The sequence below is a fragment of the Geotrypetes seraphini genome, chromosome 10 (genome assembly GCF_902459505.1).
Source record: "Geotrypetes seraphini chromosome 10, aGeoSer1.1, whole genome shotgun sequence".
Classification (NCBI taxonomy): Eukaryota; Metazoa; Chordata; class Amphibia; order Gymnophiona; family Dermophiidae; genus Geotrypetes; species Geotrypetes seraphini.
In genome coordinates, this window is record NC_047093.1 from 119,516,040 (window position 1) to 119,522,269 (window position 6,230).

Consider the following 6,230-nt stretch of genomic DNA (forward strand, 5'->3'; position numbering starts at 1 on the left):
GAAGAAAGATTTAGCCCCTTTCTTAATTTTCCGTGCTAGCTCTTCCTCCATTCGGAGTTTGGCTTCTCTGACTGCTGTTTTGACAGCTTTAGATCTGTCTAGATAGTCCTCTTTCGCCCCCTCTCTGCCTAAATGTTTGTAGGTGATAAATGCGTCTTTTTTCTGTTTAACTAGGTCTGAAATTTCTTTACTGAACCATTGGGGTCTTTTGTTTCTCCTGCGTTTACTTACTGTCTTTATGTATTGGTCTGTTGCTTCGTGTAGGATGGACTTCAGAGATGACCACATATCCTCCACATTGTCAGATATTGCTTGTTTATCCCCCTCCTCATGTTCATCCCCTCCCCACTCTCTCCATTTCTTCTATACAATGTAACTTTTTTTCCCTTCCCCCACAATTTCCTCACATTCAAGTATGTCAAGTCTTTGTCATTTATGTTTAATTTAAGATATTTCCATTCACATCCTATTACTATTAATTCTTTTTTTTAAGCTGATTGTTAACCGGCCAGACAATTGTTTGATGGTCGGGATATTAAAAACCAATAAACTTGGAAACTTTATGTAGCTCCTGATGGACAAAATCTCCCATGCGGTTGAAGTCTGTGCCTCTAAAGTTGAGAACCCTTGTTGCTGTGTTTGTCTTAGGGAAACCTTTCTTGAGGTTGAGCCATACCATATTATGGTCGCTGGAGGCCAGTGTGTCTCCTACTGAGACTTCCGTGACGCTATCTCCATTGGTGAGAACTAGGTCTAGTAATGTCTGGTCCCTGGTGGGCTCCAATACCAATTGCTTGAGACGTGCACCCTTTATGGAGGTTAATATTTTTTTGCTGCTACCCGTAGTCGCGGAAAGTGTGTTCCAATCTGCATTTGGCATGTTGAAGTCTCCTAGCATTACTGTGTCCCCGCACAGTGTGATGTTCTCTATGTCCTCAATTAATTCCATGTCTTTGTCCTCCTGTTGCCTGGGAGGTCTATATATCACCCCAAGGTATAGGCATTTTTCATTCCCTCTGGCCAGGTTCACCCAGAGGGATTCCCCGGTGTATCTAACATCTGTGATTCTGGTGGTTTTGATGCTTTCCTTAGTGTATAGCGCTTCTCCTCCTCCTAATTTACCCTCTCGGTCGCAACGAAGTAGGTTGTACCCTGGTATAACCATATCCCACCCATGCGATTCCGTGAACCAGGTTTCGGATATCGCTATCACGTCAAGATCGGCGTTTGTTATCTCAGTCTCTAATACTAGAATTTTATTGCCCAAGCTGTGTGCATTAACATACATAGCCCTCCATATCTGTGAAGAGATTCCTTTACGAGCTAGTGTGGCTCCTAAATTATCAGTGATATTTCTCCCTGAATTATTGTGGATATCATTGGTACTTACCTTAGACTTGGTAGTGTGAGTGTGACTTGCCTCCTCAGGGTGGTTTCTTACTGCTCTGGGATATAAGTATGTACGGGGAGGGTTATTGGAGTGGGCAGACTGGATGGGCCGTGGCCCTTATCTGCCGTCAGTTTCTATGTTTCTATTTTTTACTATTTTGTATTTCACTGATTGTCCAGTTTTTCTCTTTTGTGGAAACCGCCTAGAATTCTTTTGATTAAGGCGGTATAGAAAAATAAAGTTATGTTATGTTCTGAATATATAACCTGGTGGAATACTGTTTGTACGAGTATAACTTCTAAATTTGAACGCGTTGCTGTAGAAAGATTAAGGCCCCCTTTCACTAAACTGAGCTAGCGGTTTTTAGTGCCGGGAGCCACGCTGAATGCTGCGCACTGCTCATGACGCTCATAGGAACTCTAACAGCAGCGGGAGCAGTGCAGGGCATTCCGTGCAGATCCTGGCGCTCAAAACAGCTAGCATGGTTTAATACAATGGGGCCTAAATGCGTTAAATAAATTTAATTAAATATGGGAGCCATTAGAACATTACCATGTTGATGATTTGTTTGAATGTGTATATCCATACGGTCTTGTTGTATTTATCATAGTATTAATGAGTAAATTGTTGATTGCATTGTTTCTTCTTTTTCTCTTTTATATTTACATATGACTGGGATTGTTCTCCCTTGAGAAAAGGAGTCTGCGAAGGGATATGATTGAGACTTTCAAAATAGTGAAAGGAATCGACAAAATAGAGCAGGAAAAAAAAAATTGTTTACAATGTCCAATGTGACACGGACAAGAGGACATGGACTGAAGCTAAGGGGGGACAAATTCAGAACAAATATCAGGAAGTTCTTCTTCACGCAACGAATGGTGGACACCTGGAATGCTCTCCCAGAGGAGGTTATTGCGGAATCCACCGTTCTAGGATTTAAGGGTAAACTAGATGCACATCTCCTTATGAGAAGCTTAGAGTGATATGGGGACTAAAATTATGCCAGGGTGGACTTGATGGACCTAGGGTCTGATCCGGAGATGGCAATTCTTATGTTCTTATGTTCATGTTATAATGTATTGTTCTGTATTTTGTGCAAATACTAACACAAATTATTAAACTGAAATGGAATAGAATGACTAATTTACCATTCACCTGTGATTCAATTTAGATTGATTATACCATTATAGCTTGCATCAAACAAACATGTCATGCCTTTCAGATTAATACTAACTTTGTTTTAGAATATGCAAAACCACAAGTAATTATTTGACTAGGTGACTCTTTTAAAACCAGTGTTTCTCAGACCCCAAAGTTCAATAAAATACATAAAATTGTTTATCTGCGTACACACAAAATTACCGCGGTTTAATAAAAGGGGGCCTCGGTGTAGAGCAGGGGTGTCAAAGTCCCTCCTCGAGGGTCGCAATCCAGTTGGGTTTTCAGGATTTCCCCAATGAATATGCATGAGATCTATTTGCATGCACTGCTTTCATTGTATGCTAATAGATCTCATGCATAGTCATTGGGGAAATCCTGAAAACCCGACTGGATTGCGGCCCTCGAGGAGGGACTTTGACACCCCTGGTGTAGAGCCTACCTTCAAATAAATTATATGGGGGGTTTTAAAAATTGTTTTTAAGGCATTTTCAATTAGCAGCGCTGATTAGGCCAATGAAAAAAAAAATGGTTAGGTGCCTAAATTGGTTAGATGTCTTGATCTAGGCCACCGGTAGGCAATTCCGGTCCTCGAGAGCCAGAGCCAGGTCAGGTTTTCAGGATAGCCACAATAAATATGCATGAGACAGATTTGCATCTCAAGGAGGCAGTGCATGCAAATCCATCTCATATATATTCATTGTGGATATCCTGAAAACCTGACCTGCCTATGGCTCTCGAGGACCGGAATTACCTAGTCCTGATCTAGGCACCAAGTGACTTGCCCAGAGTCACAAGGAGCAGTGTGGATTTGAACCAACAGCCCCAGGGTGCTGAGGCTCTAGCTCTAACCACTGTGCCATACACTCCCAGATATAGTTGTTAAATCATTTTGCAATACACAATTCAGGAGATGTTTTTATGCCTTTCAGGAGGCATGAATAGGTCGGTGAGGACTGGTCCTGGATTGTCCTCCTTTATTTGAATTTTGTCATGCTTTAATATTTCCACTTTATTTGAGTTATTGGGTATATAAGATAGCAGTAGGGATATTCTAACAGATATGAATTCCACTTCTTTCGTTGTTTGAGTTTGAGTGAGATGGATCAACGTTCCCAGGAGAAATGCGCATAAACTTATGAATCTACAAGATGTAGTGTTATACTCAGGGCAGGATTAATTCATCGAGGGCCCCTAGGCACAGAAGTACACTGGGCCCCCTGCCCCGTCCCACCCCACCATGCATCCAGGCAGAAACAGGAAGCTGCGTCAGAGGGAAGCTTGGGCAAGCGGCACTGCTTGCACAATTACAATTCCCATTGCCTTTCTTACCCGCGTTGCTTGCTTGTCTTACTTTCCGTCGATGGGGGGGGGGTGCATTGCCGATCGGGGAGGGGCCCGCATTGCCGATCGATGCAGAAGGGGCCCATCGCTGTTTGGAAAAAACAATGTTGATGCCCTCCTACATCGGGCCCCCCTTGACCATTTCGGGTCCTAGGCACGTGCCTACTTGGCCTATTGGTTAATCCTGCCCTGGTTATACTACTAATTGTAATCATTTTATAGTGCTACTAGACATACACAGCACTGTATATCAAAATGCAGAAGAGAAATTCCCTACACCAAAGAGCTTACAATCTAGTCAAGACAGACAAACTGGGCAAGGTGCACCTACACACAGTGCTCGGAACCATATACAAATGCATTATGATGACATCAAGAATTCTGGAGATGGCCCAGATGCATTGTGATGTCACTGAGCATTCAGACAGCTTCTACTACTACTGCTATTACTAATTATTTCAATAGCACTTCTAGACATATACAGTACTGTACATCCAAAACACAGAAGAGAGAGTCCCTGCTCAAAAGAGCTTACAATCTAGTCAAGACAGACAAACTGGACACGAAGGAGCATCTTGAGATGGCCTTGGATCTCCCTGCCATGTACTGCCTAACCTATGTTTTGTAGCAACACATTCTAGATTAAAATCCTCGATTGAAAAACTTCTCTAGTTCTCTTCAACACATTAGAATCAACTGCTAGAAAAATTAGAGAGTACGGAGCAGAAATGTAGAAAATAAAATGAAAACCAAATTAAATGTGCTTCTCATATTTTCAAGGGCCATAGGCATGAGGTACTTTAAACATTTTCTCCTGGACAGTTAGCTATGCAGATGTTATCTCTATTTTAATCCCCCTAAATAGTTTTACCCCTGAAATTTTTAATCAATTAACTTTTAGTATGAATCAGATAGAACAGTGGACGATTAGTTCCAAATTAAAACTTAATACTGAAAAGACTAAACTCTGGCCAGCCCAAATGATAAAATAACAAATACACTGCTTCATTTTAATGGTCATGACTACCCAATTACCAAGGGGACCTTTTATCAAGCTGTGGTAGGGGTTTAACGCGCATAATACCACGTGTTAAACCGCCTGCCGCGCTAGCCACTAATGCCTGCATTGAGCAGGCGTTAGTTTGCCGGCCGCGGGGGTTAGCGCATGATGAAATGTCCGATGCGCTAACCCCGCTAGCGCGGCTTGATAAAAGGACCCCTAAATCTCTTAAATTTGGGGAGTCACACTAGATCGCCATCTAACCTTTTCATGAACTTACCAACTTGGGGCTCCTTTTATGAAGCTTTAGCGCACACGACTTTTAATCACGTGCTACCCCTGCGCTGGCTGAAAAACTACCACCTGCTCAAGAGGAGGTGGTAGCGGCTAGCACGTCCGGTGGTTTAGCGCGCTATTAAGCGCGCTAAAACAGCTAACGTGGCTTCGTAAAAGGAGCCCTTAGTGATTTAAAAAAAATGCTTTTTTGCATTATGGAAATTATAAACTATAAAAAAGTATATCTTTCAGATTACTAGAGCAGGCATTATTTTTTTTTCCACTCTGGATTATTGTAATATCATATACCCATGAGTCCCCAAGAAAATATTAAGAAAATTGAGGATAATCCAGAATACAGCTGTTAGATTCAAGTTTCAAGTTTATTAGCATTTGATGGATCGCTTATACAATATTTCTAAGCGATGTACAAGTTAAAAACCGCCAGGTGGTGGTCTCACATATATATTATACAAATTTAAGAAAGAATGATCGCATTAGTCCGTACTGTCGTCTACGTCATTGGCTGCCATTGGAGGCAAGAATATTATTGAAATTTTCTTGTATCTGTTTTAAATTGATCATGGGACTGTCTCCAGTTTATCTTTTCTCACATTTTCTGTTGTATAGCCCAACAAGAGAACCGAGATACAAGACTTTCCTAGATAAGACCGTTAGCGTTTCTAGCAATGTTGATGACAACAGTCTTGGCTAGGTAATTGTATTTCTCAAGCTATGTCATCTTATAGTTCTTTTCTGAAAATAATTAAGACAGGGCTGTTCAATAAATTTATTTCTAAACACGGTCCGTTACTACTGAAATTGTATGTTTTAAAGTTTATAACCGGTACTTTTATTGAATTTTTATGTTACTTTTGTATTTTGCTGATTGTCCAGCTCTTCTTAGCGTAAATCACCTAGAACTTTTGGTTATGGCAGTATAAAATAATAAAGTTAGTAGTAGTAGTAGTAGTACATAAATAGGGCACACTTAAAGTTAGATTCTGAGCCCACCAGGACAGATAGGACTTGAGTACCTGATTGTAAAGTGCTTAGATAATC